The sequence below is a fragment of the Myodes glareolus genome, chromosome 26 (assembly GCF_982192425.1).
Source record: "Myodes glareolus chromosome 26, mMyoGla1.1, whole genome shotgun sequence".
In the NCBI taxonomy this organism is placed as follows: domain Eukaryota; kingdom Metazoa; phylum Chordata; class Mammalia; order Rodentia; family Cricetidae; genus Myodes; species Myodes glareolus.
The window spans coordinates 1,917,885-1,937,677 of record NC_142051.1 but is presented as its reverse complement, the minus strand read 5'-3'; the positions used below and the strand labels follow the sequence as shown (position 1 = coordinate 1,937,677).

Below are 19,793 nucleotides of genomic sequence, written 5' to 3'. Positions count from 1 at the left end.
ATTTCTTTCTCTCTGGTGTGTGACCTACAGGTGTCCCAGAGCTCGTGTACACAGGTCAGAAGACAATTTACAAGAACTGATTTTTTTTTCCCTCCATCAGTCATGCCTGGGCTTGAACTTGGGTCCTCAGCCTTGGTGAAGAGTGCCTTTATCCACTGAACCATCTTACAAGACCAGCAAATGCCTAATCTGTAGCATGTATTTTCTTTATTTTAATTGTACCTTTTGAAGAGCAAATGCTTTGAAATTTGAGGAAGTCATATTTATCACAGTTTCTTTAGTGGGTTGCTCCTTTTGGGTTATATTTGGTTTTCCTCCTGTTCTTTGCTTTTGCTTAATAAACCTTCACATGCCTTTTAAAATGTGCCGCCATCGATACTTATGCTTGTTAACTAAACAAACATCTCATTGTAAAATATTTGCATGATCGCCTCTTCCTTCTTATAAGTTCTATGTTATAAAGGTGTTTTCTGAAGTGAACCCATCCAGCGAGGTCTGTGAATAGTCTGCTGCACCAAAAAGCAGACAATAGTTATTGATCAACAGCATCCCATCCGCCAGGCGCTGCTTTATGTTCTTTCCTGATATTAATTCATTTCATATGAAGGGTCTCATGTGGCAGAGCTGTGATTATCACCAGCACGGAGGTAAGCTAACAAAGCGGAATACATATGCTGCCCCCAGGGTGGCTGAGCTGGGATTTGAGCTCAGGCAGTCTAGCTCGAAAGCGAGCCTGCAGTTCTAACCACTGTGCTATGCTGCATCTGAGCAATTTCCCCGCAAGAAGGACTGCCAGATAAGATCCGTCACCATGGGGGACATGGCTTCTGTCTAATACAGAGTCACTGCCGCCACTGTCTGAATATGGGGAAGTTCCTGCTGAGGAAAGTGCACTAGAAACTGGACCCATCATCTCCTCACTGGCCCCCAAGCTCCGAAACAGTGAGTCAGATCACTGCATGGCCCCAGTCCCCGGGCTTGCCTTGGCTCCTTCCTTCTGAGGCCTGGCTACTCAATAGTTCCATGGTTCCCTGGGCTGTATCTGCGTTTTCCTAACACAGTCCTGTTCTGCTTAAGATACCTCTGACTGATCTGTCACTTGCAACAAACCGCCCTGCTGCAGGAAGCATGGCTGAAACTTACTCTGTGTCCTACACAGCCTTGCCCCAGCACTCCTTAGACTCCAGGACCATCAGACCTCACAGAGCCTTCCTCCCAAGCTGCTGGCCCTTGCTCAAGTGTCTCTCTAGGCCTCCCCTGAGACAATTACCTTATCTGACACACTAACCTGTGCTAATGAGAGGGCTGGAGGGAACTCAGCCCCTCCTCTCGTGCCCAGGTAGTAAGGGCATATACTCTGAGGAGGGTTTTTCTGATGACAACGGCACTTTTGTTTCCCTAACCAGGAACAGCTTCAACAGTGCCATTTCAGGGTAGCTAAGAGAGAGGAAGGAATCTTTCTGGGCAATGGGACCTTTGTGTTTCACTTCCGCTGCGCTGCAGCTTCCCCACCACCACCACCACCACCCCACCCCACCCCACCCCACCACCACCACCACCACCACCACCACCACCACCCCCTCGCAAGATCCATAGGTGACGAGAGTAATCCCAAAGTGACTTCGGAGCACTCAGCAACTGTGAAAGCCATGCCAGCCCCAGTACCAGAAACAAATGTGGCAAGGAATTCTGGCTTGGGGTATGTGATCTGAGATCCGAGGCTCAGGTTTTGGAACCACATCACCTTCTCTCCAGGTTCTGGCTTGAAGCACGCAGACAGTTTCTGAGTCTGTCCAGTCTTAGAAGTGGACCCACTGATCACAGCAACCTTGTGGGAAGGGGGCAGTTCATCTGTGAGGTGACCAGCACACTGACTGGCCCACGGCTAGTGGCCTTAGCTTTTTCAAGAGGCAGCAGGCCTGCACTTCTTTCTAGCTTTTTCTCTCTCATGCACAAATGATTGTCAAGTGCATCATATGTCTAAGGACTCAACTGATATGTTTCGCAATTATTTTTCCGAAAGTACTTGCTAGTACTTTCGTCAGCATATACGTACTGACCACCTACTTTCTACTGAAAACCATGATCTAGGCTAGAGGAAATTCTCCAGTAGCTGCAGCGTAGGTTACCCAGCAAATAGCATCAAGCAACTGAAAAACTGCCTGAAGCTTCAGAGCATTCAGAAATCAGTATTTGTCTTGGTATTTCTCTTTGCACAGTTAATTTCCCAAGCAAAGCAGGGTACTTTTATAGTTATTCCAATGCCTTTATTGTTTCCAGCAAGCTTCATCAACTCACCAGAATGTCGTGTTCATCAGGAACTCGGGATAAGACACCTCGGTAGCTGCGGTAGAAGAGCTGAGTCAGAGTGGTTAGGAACAAAGGCTGCTCTTACAGAGAGCCAAAGTCTGGTTCCCAACACCCATCTCGGACAATTCACAATCACTGTTAATTCCAGATCTGGGGCCCAACACCCTCTACTGGCCTCCAAGGTCACCTGCACTCGTGTGCACAAACACACCATTAAAAATAATAAAAATCAACCTTTAAAAAAAAAAGAAAGAAAGGCATCTAGATATGGACTGAATTTTAAAAGAAAAACCCACAGAAGTAAATGACAGTAAGATCATAGTGGCTAGCATTCATTAACTGACTGTGGACAAAGCAGTATTCAAGTAATTATAAAAAGAATGTTTTATTAACCTTCCTAAGCTCATCCGATAGGCTCTGTTCTTGCCCTCCTCCCTAACTCCCACTCCTCTGCCTTGTCTTCTTTTTCTTTTTTGGATAGGATTTCATTATGTAACACTAGCTACCCTAGAACTCAGAGATCACGGGGGTCAGCCTGCCTCTGTCTCTTGAATATCGGGTATTTTTCTTATTGATGGAACATATGTTTGGTTTGTTTGTTTGTTTGTTTGTTTGTTTAGGTCAAAAAAGCTTTACATATTCTTTAATAAAATGAAAGTTCCATGCTTAGAATTACGTCATGAGTCTTTAATATTATAAAATTGTTGATTACAAGTGTTAAAAAAAATAGTAACATTTTACCCTTGTTAAAAAAAAAAGTCATAGAATTCAGATAATAATAATAACTCAGATTCTACATGACTCAAGTATTTTGTCTCAGTAAAGGTTTTGGTTAATGTGAAGATAAAACCCCTCTAGACAGGCTGTCCTCCATCCGTCAGTTCACACAGTGTGCTAACTGGCTGCAGCGGCATCTCCACTGTGACTGTTCCTGTCCTCACGGTTATTTGCAGGCAGCCTTCTGTACCCTTCTCAGAACCCCAGATGCTCTTGACAAGCCAGCATTTATTGGTCTCTGAATCTGGCCCTTCAAGTCTGTAACTACTAGAACACTATGGTTGAGCTTCTCGCTGCTTTTGTCTACGTATCTGTTACTTTTCTATTGCTGTGACCGTGACCAAGGCAGCTTATGAAAGCAAGGGTTTAGTTGGGGTTACAGTTTCAGAAGGTTAGAGTCCGTAATGTCGGAGCAAAGGCATAGCTTAAGCAACAGCTGAGGGCTGACATCTCAAACTACAAGCAGGAGGCAGAGAGAACCCAAACTTGGTCCCATCTTTAGGGGCACTCCACTCAGCTCCCAAATAAATACATGGAGACTTATTCTTACTTAAGAATGGCCTAGTTTAGCTTGTTTATAGCCAGTTTTTCTGACTTAAATTATCCCATTTCTCTTTAACTACATTTTGCCTTTGGGCTTTTAATCCTTCTTTATTCTATATGTCTTTCTTTCTTTCCTCTTTTTCCACTTTTTAAAACTGTTTTTATTGAGCTAAACATTTTTCTCTGCTCCCCTCCCTTTCTCCCCTCTGCCCACAGTCCCCACGCTCCCCATTTACTCAGGAGAGCTTGTCTTTTTCTACTTCCCATGTAGATTAATCAGATCCACGTATGTCTCTGATTGTTGTCTAGGTTCTCTGGGATTGTGAATTATAGGCTGATTTTCTTTGCTTTATGTCTAAAAATCATTTATGAGTGAGTACATATGATATTTGGGTCTGGGCTGTAACATGAGGCCCGGCTGGCTTGTTGGGGTTTCTGTCCCGCCCGGTACCCCACAACCGAAATTAGGTTATAAACTGATTGGCCCATTAGGTCAGGCTTCTTGTTAACTCTTATAACTTATGTTACCCCATTATCCTTATCTACGTTAGCACATGGCTCTGTACCTTTCTCAGCTGGGCAAGTTACATGCTGCCTCTTCGGTGGTCTGCGCAGGAGTGACTGAGGGACCTTCCTCCTTCATAGCCTTATTCTATTCTCATTGCCCCGCCTCTACTTCCTGTCTGGTTGACTCACCTATACTTCCTGCCTGGCCAATCAGCATTTTATTAAAATACATGATTGACAGAATACAGATAATTCTCCTGCACCACTGGGCTACCTTGTTCAAAATGATGTTTTCTAGATCCATCCATTTGCCCACAAATTTCAAGATATCACTACTTTTTTCTGCTGTGTAGTTCTTCATTGTGTAAATGTATCACATTTTTCTTATCCATTCTTTGGTCGAGGGGCATTTAGGTTGCTTCCAGGTTCTGGCTATGACAAAAAAAATGCTGCTATGAACATAGTTGAGCACATGTCCTCGTGGTATGATTGAGCATCCTTTGGATACATACTCAAAAGTGGTATTGCTGGGTCTTGAGGAAGGTTGTTTCCTAATTTTCTGAGAAATCGCCATACTGCTTTCCCAAGTGGATGAACCAGTTTTCCTTCCTTCTCACTCCGTGGTTGGCTGTGCAGCTGGTGACTGGAGAAGGTATCCTCTCCTTCTTCACTCTCTGCCCAGATTTCTCCTTCCATTTATACTCTCTGCCTGTCAGCTCTGTGTATCCTTTCTCCTGCTTCACTATTGGCTGTTCAGTTCTTTATTAGACCAATTAGGAGTTTTAGACAGGCAAAGTAACAAGCTTCACAGAATTAAACAAATGCAACATAAAAGAATGTGACACATCTTTGCATCATTAAACAAATATCCCACAGCATAAACAAATGTAACGCATATTAAACTAATATTCCACAAGATACCTCTTCCAAGAAGATGAAACCTCCTAATCCTTCCCAGTGTTGGCAAGAGGGGACCAAGTGTTAAACCTACAAACCTCTGGGGACCGCTCTCTCACCATCACTTCTCATTCAGCAGATGATGGGCTTGTCGAGCTGGAAGAATGCGACGGATGGAATAATTGCGCCACCCGTGGGCTCCACACTCACCACCTCTACTAGGGGCTTCTCCTACTGAGCAATGTCCACAAATGTGGTGTGTTAGCCATAAGAGACCGAATCAGACTTACAAGGCTGCACCCTATGTTTCAAAAGAATGGAAGACTTCTGAAGTCAGGTTTTTGTCGTACTTAATATAACAAAAAGCATAATCCATCCATCCACCATCACAGTCCTGATTGCCTCGAACCTGAGACTAGCCCACAGAATAGTCTTTTCTGGACCACTTTGCCAGTCTTCCGAACCCTCTGTCCTTCTAGGACCTCAGTTGTTCTAAAAGTCGGACAAGACCCACACTGGCCCTGATTCCTCAGAGGAGCCCCAGAAGTTCTTCTCTCTCTAAACCACAGACTTGGGGGATCTGACACAGTAAATGTTCCCGAACGTTCTTCCCTTGTACTTTGCTGGCAGCCATCCATCACCTGCCTGAACTCTTGACTGGTCATGTCACCAGAGGTTTCTATGGCATGGTGAAACCGTGCTTCCCCTCACTGGATCTTTTCCTTATCTTCTCCCACGCTGCTGTTCTTCATTCTTCCTCATTCAATCCATGTGATCAGTCTCCTGTGTGTGTTCTTCTGGTGCCACGGTGCCCCTAATGTTTGATGAAACAAAAGGCAGACACGAAGAAAGAATCTCTATCTGAAACCCCGGGGACGGCCACAGCTGCACAGGTGCACTGCACACACTTGGCACCAGAAGTTGCAGAGGTTCAAGAATCTCACTCACGCCTTTTTTTTGAGATGGGTTTTTCCTTCTTACCTTATTTTCTTTCTTAAGACACCTTTCCCATGTGGCTCAAGCTAAATACTGGGATTATACGTATGTGCCACCACGCTCAGCTTTGTCCCCCTCCCCTTAGGCAAAGAAATTCAAAGTTAAAAAAAGTGGTGTGAGTTAGCACAGCTCTAATGAGTTCCCCATTTGAGCCTAGGTTTCTAGAATCTAAATTTACATATGTACTGTGTTTATAAATAATATGAATATATACTAGTATTAATATATTATATTAGCATGTTAAATATAGATTATATTATACATTATATATTTGTATTTATTGTATTTTTATTTCTAAAAATTTTAAATATTTTTCCTATATACAATTTTCTATATTATACATATATAAAATTGTGTGCATATGTGTGTGTGTGTGTATGCATGTATACACACACACATGCTCACACATAAAACCGATCACATACCTCTTGTGGAGGACAGAGGACAACAGAAGCTAGTTCTCTCCTTCCACCATGTGGGAACTGAAGATCCAACTCAGACCATCAAGCCAGTTCCAGCCCATTGTCAGCTTATCCACTCTGGAACCCAAAGTCCTAACACAGACATTTTATTTAAAATTTTGGTAAGACAAAACCAAAGTAACTAATTTGGTCACTTTTAAGCGCACAGTTGGCTGTGGCATTAAGCACGTTCATTTTTCTCTACAAAGATCGCCATGCTCCATCTCTGTGCCTGTTGTGGGATGTCCCCTTTATGAAGCGATTGCAGCTGCAAATAACTAGGGGGTTTCTTATCAGTCATCTTCGCCAACTACCTGGAGTGCAGCAAGAAGCTGGGGTGGCTCACAGCTTGGCTAATCTAGCTACGTGCAGGCTGGCTCGTGAAACAGAATTTTGCTGGCCAAGTATATTTTAAACGTAATTTCCTTCCCTTGGATATCATGATCTTTTGACATTTCTTTTTCTTTTAATCATTAAGGATGTACCAACTACTAAAGAGTTTAGATAAAGTCAGTTACGAGAGAAGAGGGATCCCAGAGAAAAAAAGTTTGTGGTTCTGAGGTCTGCTGCAAAGCAGGAAGGAAATGTGGAGACACCCTGGTGATGTTCATGTCAGTCTAGAAAACGCACCAGCTAGGGCAGGGTACTGGGTGATGTGTATCCTTAAATGGCTAATTTTTTTCTGCCACTGTTAAAATTATTAAAGCTTTTATCCAAACCTACTGAGTAGTTATTTTCTTAAACATATTGTCTTAAGCCAAAATAGCCTATTCCCCACAGCTCGTGTGGGTAGGATTCTTTTCTCTCCTACTGAAGCTGTCCTTCTTCATTGGCCACTACATCACACATTTCTGCCGCTTCCTTGCCAGATGGAAGAGCATGAATCTCCCAGGAAGAGGCTGCTCCGACCTTTGCCTCACATTTCTAACTTGGCTTCCCTCAACTCCTTTCCAACAGGAGTATTAATTCCCACTCTAAGGGCTTCTGAAAGGCTCACTTTCAATGATTTTATGTAACAACAGTTGATAACCAGCTACATCTCAGCTGGAAATGGAGAATAGTTTTCTACTGTCATGCGTATTTTCTCTCCATATAGGATGTGTGTATATATTGGGGGAGGGGGTTTACTTTCTTACTCTTGACTTTATATGAAATGTGCAGCATAAAAGTTGCCAGTTTTTTTTTTAATTCCAGAATGCTCATGAAGGGATTGACCTGATGTGCTGTCATTTGTATAGACTCTGGAAAAATATGAAATGATGCATATCACACACACAAACATACACACCACACACACACATACACACACCACACACACATGTACCACACATACTACACACACACATGACACACACGCATCACACGCACCACACACACATGTACCACACATACTACACACACACATGACACACACACGCATCACACGCACCACACACACATACACACATACCACACACCATACACACACACCACACACACATACACATACACCACACACATACACACACACCACACACACGCTCACACACACACACACACACACACCACAGCTACTCAACAGAGGTAGTAGACAGATTGAAAAATAGTCAAGAGGAACAATGATTACGCGAAACATTTCAACTTATTTGTATCATGAGTTAACCAATCAAAGTCACCTTTAAAGTCATTGGGAAATTTTAACTATGGACTAGATATTAGACTGCGTTCAAAAATCATTTTTAACTTTGTTAGATGTGATGGTGGCATGGTATTATGTGTGTCTGCTTGTTTTGAAGGGCTGTTACTGCTCCAGTATGTTACACAGGCTGCTCTCCAACTCCCAAGTCTCCCATTTCAGCCTCCCAAGGAGCTCAGATTACAGGCAAATACCACTATGCCCAGCTTATGCTTACATTTCTTACTTATTCTTATCTGTGAAAGATGAATGCTGAATTACTTACAAGTGGAATAAAATAAGTCCTTGAATGTTCTTTATTCTGAGATTAACAAAATGAAATTAAATGTCAAAGTGGACTGGCGACAACATACAAGTTCATCAGTCTTCTCAGTTTACGCATGTGTAGACTTCTGTAATAAAAGGTACTGTAGGATCATGACTAGTGGAGTCTAGGGAGATGACTCAGTGATCAAGTACTTGCCTGAGACCTGAGTTCAGATATCCAGCAGTCAAGTAAAATGCATAGTTTGACCATACATACTGTAACTCCAGAGAGGAACTGGAGGACTACTGTCCCCTGGCCTAGCCAATCAGTGAGCTCCAACTTCAGTGAGTAAATTTCTCAAAAAGAAATAAAGATGGAGCCTAACAACCTGATGTTGACCTCTAAACTCCACACACATGCACACATACATGTACACAATATAAACATATTTACATGCATGTACCACATACAGACAAACACAAGAAAATGAAATAATTACAACCAGAGAAAGGCTGGAAAGGGAGACGAAAGCAGAAACATCAACAAACTAAATCATCCGCGGGAAGGGAAACAAGGCGTCAGATCTGAGTGAGCGCAGAGGTAGAATCGATAGCAATTTGATGAATTTGATACAGGGACTCAAGAAGAAGGATTGCCACATGTCTGTTAGGGAGCTGATGCTGTCTAGTGGTAGGAGGATTCCTGGAGGAAGAGGTCAGCCAGGGTTGCTGTGTGTGGAGGTCACTGCATTGAGAGGGCAGAGAAAGTCAGGGTCGAATTACAAAATTATCCAGAAAAAAAAGGTAGTCAAGAAGAGGGTCCAGGAACAGCTTTGAGGGAGCTAAAACCCAGAGTGAGACGGAAGCAGAGTAGGCAGTCGAGGAGGAGTACAGGAGAAGAGAGGACACACAGAAAAACCAAGAGATCAATAATATAAATGCACAACAGCGTGACAGGGAGAACTCTCAAAACTGTGCTTTCAGTATTTATGGGTTAAAAGGGGCCTCACTTTTGAGCTTCCTTGGAAAGATACATTGAGTCAGGCACGGTGACACGTGCTTTAATCCTAGCACTAAGAAGGCAGAGAGAAAGGTGAATCTCTTGTGAGTTCAAGGTCATCCTGATAGGGAACTCAAGGCCAGCCAAAGCTACTTAGTGAGACTCTACTTCAAACAAACAAAGTCTCGTTAGTGAACACACACTGTAAATAACAAGGTACTGTTTCTGATGAATACATAATTCCAAGCACAGAGTACTGACAGAAACCAGAGAAGCTGTGATGGTGGTGCACCCTCTCATCTCAGTGGGAGAATCTCTAGGTCCAGACCAGCTGAACCTGCACCCCAGCACCCACCTAAAAGCTGGGTGCAGCAGTGTGCCTGTAATCCAAGCACGTGGAAGCAGAGACAAAATAATCCATGGAGCTGGCTAGCCTGCCAATCTAGCTAGGCAAATTGGTGAGTTTCAGGGTCACTGAGATACCTGTCTCTAAATTAAAAGTGAGGAAGATATCCAATGTTGACCTATGACCTCCACACACACATGCACACATGTGCTTGTGCATCACACTCACACATGCACATACATATACCACACATGCACACACACACACATACATGAAATAAACTACAGGATATAAGCAAGTTTTAACTGAAAACTGTCAAAAACAAAGAAAGGGAATGTTTGGCAAGCATTTGTTGGACTCCCACCGTGAGCACTGTGCCAGAGAAGGCAGTCGGAAGCCACATTCACTGAGATCTTCACATGACGGTAGCGAACAGCTACCAGGCACCCCTTCTGCAGTGGGCACTGCCTTCTTTGAATTGTTTAATCTCACACCACCCTAGAACACAGTTTCCACTGTTGCTACTTATATTAGAAATAAACAACTACAAACAGACTCCTCAAGATGCCAACACGCACAGTCGCTGCAGGGCCGCCCACCACACACTGCTCATCCTGCTTCCTTCCTTTGTTTAATTTATTTATTCATTTACTTACTGCAGTATTGGAGCAACCTCAGGGCGCCACAAATGGTAGGCCTGTCCTCTGCCACGGGGCTATACCATACTTCCATTTTATACCTGACCTTCTCTTTTAAACACTGCTTTAAAGCCCTATATTTTAAAGCTTAATAATTAAAAAAAGAAAGTTAAATAACTGCCACAGGTCACAGGCCCACCATGACTACTTTAGAGCCTGTAGCCAGGATTGGAAACTCCTATAAAATGGCATTAACTTCTTATTTATGGACCCAGCAATATGACACATACACAGGGTGAGATTTGGTCTCAGTATGGCGGGTACACAAAAGCAGCTCAGGCAGGCAGCATACAGTGAGCACCAAATGAACAGTGCAGTAGGAATGAGAGAAATCCAGAGACCACTGTAAGATTTAGACGAGTATCAGACAGAGAGGAGAGATTCCCCCTCCACCCCTGGCTGAAAAGCCATATTCAGAAAGGAACACACAGGGCTGCCAGGTGCCAGAGGGCAGCAAATAAACTAGAATACAGATTTCAGCTCTGCCAAGTATTTCTATATAGCTTCGGATGGTTAAGTTTTGGTTTCTCGTCTGTATGATGGACCATTAAAACCTAACTATAGGACTTGGAGAAAACAGGGACTAGGAAGTAATTATTGTCCCGATGATAAAGTACCAGGACATGTCTGACGCTAAAGCACCTTTCACGGATTAACTGTTTAAGTCAGGGACAGGCTAGAATCTGCTAGGGCTTACTCGTGGTTTTTGAAGAGTCTCTTAATTCATACTCCTCTTTCCACCCCACCCCCACACCACCCTGGTGTTAGGAGGCTGAAACACGGGGCCTCACACATGGGATTCAAACCATTTTCCTTGGAGCTCCGTGCCCAGCTCTTTAAATTGCTTATGAAATTTTCATGACAGAGTGTATTTCATGAAGTTGGTTTCTGCAGTGGTTTTCTGATGGCTCTCAGAATGTCATTTTCATTTTTATGGCTTTTCTCAGCTAAGGCTCAAGCAGAGGAAATTTTAGGTGTAATCTGTGCGTTATATCATAGACATTAGCAATGACAAGATTATAGAACTGCTAGATTTATTTAATGTGGTATAGGTAGGTTTGTTGGTAAAAACCACACTGCTGCAGTGCAGTTCAGGCACAATTTGAAATATAACTGGAGACAAATAAGCAGTTATTATAGTTGTTATACAAGCTTCATTTTTCTCTCCTGTAAGTACATGCTTTTCCCAAACAGAATCTTAGAAGTACACAAAGTTACCCAAGGAGACTGCGAGTTCTGAGATGCTTCCCACAGTAGCAGAGCCTCGTGTGCCCTGGCCTGACGACACAATTATAAAACAACCATGTAGACTTTGGAATACAATCTCTGACCAAGAACACAGTGCGAAACTGAGTGGGGACTTAAGACCGGATTTTCTTTTTTTTTCTCTTTTGCATCCAAGAAGTGATTTTTTTTTCTTTTGTTTTGCTTTTGATATAGAGTTTCTCTATGTATCCTTGGCTGTCCTGGAACTTGCTCTGTAGGCCAGGCTGGCCTCAAACTCCCAGTGCCTGCCTCTGCCTCCTTAGTGCTGGGATTAAAGGTGTGTACCACTGCCACTGGGCTGTTAGGTTCCTTTATAACCACTGCTGAGCTCTGTACTGAGTCAGTTTTGGGGATATGAAACTCACGTAGTAGCCCTTGTACTTAAAAGGGGCTCAGGGCTGGTTTAACGTTTTAATGCTACCATGTTGATATTAAAGTTTATTTATTTATTTATTTACTCTACTGAAATGAGCATTTTCATTTGGTACTGACTCAAAAGACATGTAGCCGATCCTGCTTGTGTTACTCAAATATAACATCTAGACCAAGAAGCATTTCTTACTTTGTCACTGTTGGCCCCTGGCATGAGGCTAACCAAATAAAAGGCTTTCAAGACACATTTGCTGGTCCATTCTGTTTCTAAAGTGGTGTGGGACAGTGGAAGACACGGGAGCCGGTACAGTGTCACCGTCTGTGAACGGAGTGACCCTGGTTAGTAAATTCTGCACACAGGGTGCTTTTCTCTTCTATGTGGTAACAGAAGGACAATAGCATTTGCCATATAGAGATAGGGGGTAGAAAGTACCAAGGCCTCAGCCCCCAGGACAATAAGATGCTTAAAGCTAGTTTTTCCCCTTTTAGGAAAAGCAAAATTTTAGAGTACTCTCCCATCGCCATTGCTATGTTTAGCCTGACACATTATTTCTAATCTTTTATGCTTTTGCTTCCTTTAATTTTTACTTTGACATCTATACTTACTTTAGCTTCATCTCAAAGCACAGGAAAGTATAAGAAAATAGATTTTTATTTTATTTATTATTTATATTTTTGAGACCAGGTCTTGCTATGTAGCTCGGGCTGGCCTCGAACCCACAGTACTCCCTACTAACTTTAGTCTCCTAAGTGATGGAATGACAGGCATGAGTCACCACACCTGGCTCAAATATGCAGATTTAAAAAAAGAGCTTTCAGCTAAATGTGGTCATACCAGTGTTCCAGGCTGAGGCAGAAGGATATTGAGTTCTAGGCTCGCTGGAGCTATATGGCAAGAACCTGACTCTAAAAAGGGAAAGAACATGAATGCCCTAACTGTATTATTTTTCTTAACAGTTAATGATCAGTCTAAACAAGGCTCATACTATTTAGCTTCCAACCAAACTTGTCAGAAGCATTAATGTGTACTGACCAGGTCTTATTCTGTTACTTCATTCACAAGTGAATACTGAAAAGTGAGCCTTTCAGAACAGTGTGTTGTTGGCTGTTCTCTTGGTATGTCTGTGTGTGTGTGTGTGTATGAATATGAGCATATATACATACATGCATACACACACACATATATATATGCATGTACACACACACACAGACATACACACACACATATATAAAATTCTGCACCTTTGCAACCATCCTCCATGGCAGGAGTTAGAGGTTGAAAAGGATAAGAAGACCATGTATACTGGGCTGGGGTGGCATGCACCTTTAATCCCAGCACTTGGGAGGCAGAGGCAGATGGATCTCTGTGAGTTCAAGGCCAGCCTGGTCTACACAGCAAGTTTCAGGACATGCTCCAAAGCTACATAGAGAAACCCTGTCTCGAAAAACCAAAACAAACAAACAAACAAAACAAAAATATTACTCTGTGACAGATAAAAATTACATATAAGCCACATTCTAAGGTCAATGAGTAAAGTTTTGGTTAAAGTTTTGGTTTTGTTTTTAAATTTAGTTTATGTGTGTGAATGTTTTGCCTGAATGTATGGATGTGCATTACATGCTTGTCTGATGTCTGTGGAAATGAGAAGAGGGCTTCTGACCTGGAACTGGGATGACAGATGGTTGTGAGCCACCATGTGGGTGATGGGAATTGAACTTGGGTCCACTGCAAGAGCAAAAAGCTCTTTTAAAGACTGAACTATCTCTCCAGCTCCCACCCACAAGTAAAATTTTATTAAATTAGAATTACATCCATTCTTTGCAATTTTTTATATTAACTTATTGTGTGTGGGGAGGGGTGTGTGGGTGTGTGTACTTGTGCTGTGAGTGTAGAGGTCAAAGGGTAAATTGTGGGAGTCAAATTCTCTCCCTCCACCACATAGGGCCTGGGTTATCAGCTTTGGCCAGGAGCATTTGTAAGTAAGTAGTGAGTCATCTTGCTGGCCCTCTTTGTATTGTTTATGGCTGCTTTTGTGTTACTGTTGCAGAACTGAATAGCTGCTCACTTCAGCAGCTACAACACAGACCCTCTGTTCCAGATATTTACTATCTGGCCCTTGGCAGAAAAAGTTCACTAACTCCTGTTTAGAGGGAAAGCCACAGCTCATGAAAGAGAAAGCAATGCTGCATTATGGGACTCAAAAGGGAAAGAAACACGCTTAGGTTGACATATCAAAGGAAAACGCACTATTTCTTAGAGAAAATAGATAGGATGGACAGGGGCATTCCAAACACAGGCGATCGCCTCTGTCCAACAGAGGAGGGGGAAAGGTACCCTGTGAGTAAGATGAGAAGTCCATTTTGACTGCAAGGCAGTTCTAAGCAAAAAGGGAACGTGTAACACAGCTTTGTAGAGGAGAGTAATTGAAGGCTTCTTCAGGAAGGGAGTGACTTACTGAGTATGCTTTAAGATAATTTATCTAGCAACAATGTGTAAAATGGGTCACAGTAGGCAGCTGGAAGCTAGGAGGCTACAAATGTCCAGGAATCAGTGTGTCAACATAAACAAGTGCGTCCTTAGTTGAAATGGACCAGAGGAGCCTGAAAGATCTTGTCCAGCTGCTGCTAATAGATGCGCCAGTTGATGGGTTGGTTATTCAAGGGAAGGAAGAAAAAGGTGACAGGTTTGAAGAGTGGATAATTTAAAAGATGGTGACACAATTAGCAAAGGAAAAGGAGACAAAACTGGTTTGGTGACAATGGTAATGAGCCCCGGTTTGCACACAAGTTAGAGAGAAGTTGCCAGTAGAAGATATCCTGGTCTGACAGAAAAATAGGACAAGGAGTTCAAATTCAAAAGCGAATTCAGGACTACAAGACACAGGGTTTTCCTGTTCTCTATATACCAATTACAATTTAATATAAGTTGCATTGATGACCAGCCTAATGAGATGATAAAAGTACTTAAACTTAAAATAAGCATTTCTACAAACTGTGGCTCCACTCTCTTTCTGAATAAAAAGGAAAAAGGAATTGCCCAAATGTCAAAGAATTTAAAAACAAAAGGAGGGGAAAAAAAGGCAGTTTATTAAGCACTCTTGCTCAAAATTTCAGGCTTTCAGACTTGTCGAATTTTCAATCAATAATTGATAAGATAGCAAAATCGAATTTGCAATTTGTTCATTCATAATTGATAACAATTCCAACAGACTGTTCTGAAATTTGCCCTTGAAACTTCCATTAAAAAATGTTCTCAGAAAATGACAATTATTGAAATAGGTAACATGTTTACTTACTGTAAAGCACCTAGAAAACACTGCTACCAAAAACTGTTTCTGGAATTGGAGGGTGGCTCAGTGGGTAAGGTGCTCGCTGCACAGGCATGAGAGCCTCAGTCCCCATCTCCAACAGTCACCTAAGAATCCAGAGTGATCCCAGAATCGGCATGGAGACCGGAGAACCCTTGGGGCTTCTTGGTCAGTTACTTGAGCCTAATTGGTGAGGTTCAGTGAGAGACGTCTCAAAAAATTAAAGAGAAAAGATAAATGGTTGACCTCTGGCTTCTCTGTGCCTACAAAGGAGTGGGCACACGTGTACACACACACACACACACACACACACACATACACACACACACATACACACACACACATACACACACACATATACACACACACATACACACACACATACACACACACACATATACACACACACATACACACACACACACACATACACACACACACATACACACACACACACACACACACACACACACATAATTATGCTGCTTCTCCTTTTGCTGCACTAAAGGGATGACTGTTACACAGCTCTTACAGGCCTGTGTCCTGAGGCCCAGACACAGTTCATTCAGATCCACTCACTTAGCCTAGGTCATCTTAGTTGTCACTTCTTAAAAAGGAGTGACATTATACTCCCCATTTCTCTTCCAGTGAGTAAAATTTCCAGCAGAATTTGTACAGTGCCCAGCTCAACTGCCTACTTCCCTCCGTGCTTTTCTAATTTTTTTTTTTTCGCCCATCAGAGCCTTTTCAATAACTGGCCTTGGTGGCTCACGCCTTTAATCCCAGCACTCCAGAGGTAGAGGCAGGTGTATCTCCATGAGTTCAAAGCCAACCTGGTCTACATGACAAATTCAGGCCAGTCAGAACTACATAATAAGGTGAGACCCTGTTTCAAAAACAAAGAATAGAAACAAACTCTTCAAAACAAAGCTCTGATAGGGCTGGTTCTCTCATTAAAGGTGATATTAGAAAACATTCTAATGATTAAGTCTATGTAAATTCTTGTGCTCTTTGGTACTAGATATTTTTGGACAGTGCTTTCCGGAGTCACATCATAGATTTACACCTATGAATAATCTATAAAGTCACGAAGGCGCCCCAGGCGTGCACTTCAATGAACCACTTATTTTAATTCTATAAACAGGGTTAATTTAGGTACCGGGTATAAGCATACTTGGGTATCATCCATTTGTGAACCGCGTCTGCAGAGTAATTCGGACAGCTGGCCCTGGTTAAGACACGGCAGACTGAAATACTTGTCAAATCCAAAGAAAGGCCAATTGAAAAATGAAAAGCTGCCCTGGACAGGCTCTTTCACTGCGCTCTGGGAGTGGGGACTACAGTTCTGTTACTTCTCCTGCTACTTTCCCCAGCACAAAGGACCACGAGAACACCGACGGCCTGGGGGCGTTGGCGACGGAATTCCAGTGTGCACTTGGAGGCCCCGCGACCGCTTCGGAGGGTTTCTAAGCCCTGAGTTCCCCGTTATCCGCTGGGGTCGAGAGGATGCGCTCCGTTGAGGCTGACTCCCGACTCTGTCGGACAGCCAGCAGGCGGAGGAGAAGCTGATCGGAGCACCCCGGGGGTGCAGGCAGGGAAGGGGACCACAGCTAGCAACGGCCGGCCAGAGACCAGGCGAGGCCCAGGGCGAGGAACAGCCCGCAGAGGCCTCGCCTCCTCGGCCCGGGCCCCGCCCACGTCCCCGCCCCTTCCCGGGCTGCGCTCCTGCGCGCCCCGCCCGCGGGCGGAAGCGAGAGCGAGGCTGAACGCCTGACGTCAAGGCGACACCGCCAAACCTCGCCCAGAGTCAGGCGTGGAAAGCAGCCTAAGCGGCGGAGGCGGCGGCGGCGGCGGGCGGCGGCGGGCGGCGGCGGGCGGCGGCGGGCGGCGGCGGCAGAGACCGCCGTGGCGCCGGGAGCAGCGAGCCGAAGGGAACGCGGAGCGACAGCGACGACGGGGACCCGGTGACAGTGCGAGAGGTTAGCGGAGCGCGTGCGTGGCGGCGGGGCTGGCGCGGGCCGGCTGGAGGGAGCCGATGGGGGGCGGCGCGGGCCGGGCGGGGCGGCCGGTGTCGGGGGGAGCTCGCACGGCGGCGACTGTAGCCCCGGCGCGCGGCAGGTGGCTGTGGGGTCCCCCCCCCTGCGCCCCCCTCGCTTCAGCGGGCGAGCCGCCTCGGAGCGGCCGGGGAGGAACCTCAGCCGCGGCGGGGAGCAGCGCGCTTTGCGGAAGGGGTCAAATGTCTGAAATATGGCGGAGGAAGTGAGCGCCCGAGGAACCCCCAGCCGCCGCCCGCGGCACCGCAGCCTTCCCCGCCGCGCCCCTATCCCCGATCCCCGCCGCGGGGTGGGTGGAAGTTAGAACGGAAACCAGAAAGTTGTCCTTTGCGGACACCCGGGGTTTCTCCCAGCTCTGACCCGGGCGGAGTAGCGTTGATGGGGGTTGGGGGGGGGGGGACCACTCCCCGGCGCCCCGCGGGCTCGAGCCTGACAGAGAAAAAGTTTGCCCGGCTCGGGGCTGACTTACTTCATTTGTTGCGGGAAGTGGCAGAAGGAAGGCAAGGGAGCGAGCCCCACCTAGTCTGGCAGCCGCCACCGTGTAGAGACAGAGAAAAAAAATGTTAAAGGGGCCTTTCCCTTCGTCAGCAAGAGGAAATCTCTCTTCTCTCTTGCAGAGAGAAAATCCAGGAAGTCTGTCCTCTTCTCCTTTTTTCGCCATCTCGATATGTCTGATTCTGAAACTGACTTATCAGCGCCCTGAATTTTCTTTGAAACTACTCCCAGGGAACTGGGCCCTCCGAATTTTCCATGGGGTGGAGGGAGAAAGATCTTCCCTTCAGAGTTTGAGCGGATGGGCTTGCTTTCCTTTCGCTTGCCCCCTCCCACCCTCCCATACTTTAGAAAGACATTTTGGCCCCGCGACTCCTGACTGGTGTCAATACAAGCACTTCTTTATTACAGAAGTAGGAAATCGCATTTTTACTGAGTTGAAAGTTGACATTATGGTGAAGGCTGGACTGTTAATATTTTAAATTAATATTTAAATTATTGAATGTTTGCTTTGCTGGCAGTGTGTATTGATATAGACCGAGTGCTTCTAACTTGTGAATTCATTTTTTTCAGTTTTCTTTTGTATAATTATAACGTTGTTGAGTCTTGCTTAAAAGGAATTTATCTTAGCAAGAAGTAACTTAATTGAATGGAGAAATTCTTCTCGTTTAAAGCTCTTATTATTCTAAGAGCTAACTTGGAATCTATGTCCTTATAGAGTCATGGGACTTATAGAGTCCTTATAGAGTCATGGGACTTTTTAAGGGCTGGACAGGGACTATTTAAATCTGGTCCCACCCTGTCATTTTGTGGAGGAGGAAACTGAGGCCTAGAACAGGTAAGATAACCTAAGTCTGCTGATTTGTTAGGCAGTGGTCTATCCATAATAAAAGAACCCACAGGACAAAATGTGGCATGCAATGGTGAGTTACATCTTGCAAATCTTTTTAGTCCTATTATCCGTTCCTCTCCAAGACAGAGCGTCTTGATTAGCTAAGTGTGGATAATGGCGTGGGTGGTGTCATCCCCAGGTTTGGGTTAGAGGAAGTTGATACTCTGGGGAGGAAATAATTTTTACTTAAAGACATGGACTCCCTAATGACTGTCTTGTTTGAGCTTATCCACACTTTTAATCTCTGTAGTGCATTATGTTCCCTTGTACTCTCATGTTGACGTTCTCAGTAGTTTAATAACCTTATCTGTGGAAGCCACAAAGTAAATTGCTGAAGGACATAAAGCTGTTTGGGTTTAGTGTGCCTGGTGTCAGAAGACTGCTGAAGGACCCAGTGCTAAACTGGCTTAGTTTTTAGTCTGTAGTCCGGAGCACGGACTTGACTGCCACCTCTTTCCCCTTTTTCTAACTTATCACTCTTCCTCTCAGTGGTTTGTATCACTTCCTACCTCCTGTTACTGCTGTATATTTTTATCTATTCTACTAAACTGTAAAGTCCAAGGACAGGATATAGTCTTCTGTGTGCCTCAAATGACTATCGTGTTGCTGTTACATAGATTCTCTCAATGGAAGTTAAGTGGAATTAAATGAAAACACCACAAAGATAGGAATTAATTCTGTCGTATTCTTAGTTCCTTGGATTTTACCTGAGCACTAGTGATGTTCGGGACTTAAATTTAGAGGTTAATGGAAAATTCAAAGAGACTGAAGAGCACAGTGTAACTTTGAAAAAGAATTACTTGTACATTTTGTTTGGGCTCACGCACTTTACAAATTGATCATCATTTTATCATTGGTCATTTATGATGATTCCAGTGTTTCCTTTTGACCTACACAGAGAGAGTGAGCCCTCCCTCCTGAGCCTGTTTGCAGCTGTAATCCCAGCAGTTCAG

The 19,793-nt window shown here is 44.2% G+C and overlaps 1 protein-coding gene and 1 long non-coding RNA gene across 2 annotated transcripts in view; one reads left to right on the top strand and one right to left on the bottom strand.

The window, feature by feature from the left end:
* Nucleotides 1-2,670: 2,670 nt before the first annotated feature.
* On the bottom strand, nucleotides 2,671-18,083 carry LOC125389593 (uncharacterized). Its single transcript, XR_007228494.3, has 3 exons — nucleotides 17,926-18,083; nucleotides 6,456-6,584; nucleotides 2,671-5,848 (listed from the first exon to the last, which is right to left on the bottom strand). It is a non-coding gene; the product is annotated as an uncharacterized LOC125389593 (long non-coding RNA).
* The window catches only part of Rap1b (RAP1B, member of RAS oncogene family), a 33,194-nt gene continuing 30,630 nt past the window's right edge, over nucleotides 17,230-19,793 (top strand). Inside the window, exon 1 of the mRNA XM_085683203.2 lies at nucleotides 17,230-17,381. The gene's annotated coding sequence lies outside the window, so the exon portion shown is untranslated. The remainder of the gene's footprint in view (nucleotides 17,382-19,793) is intronic.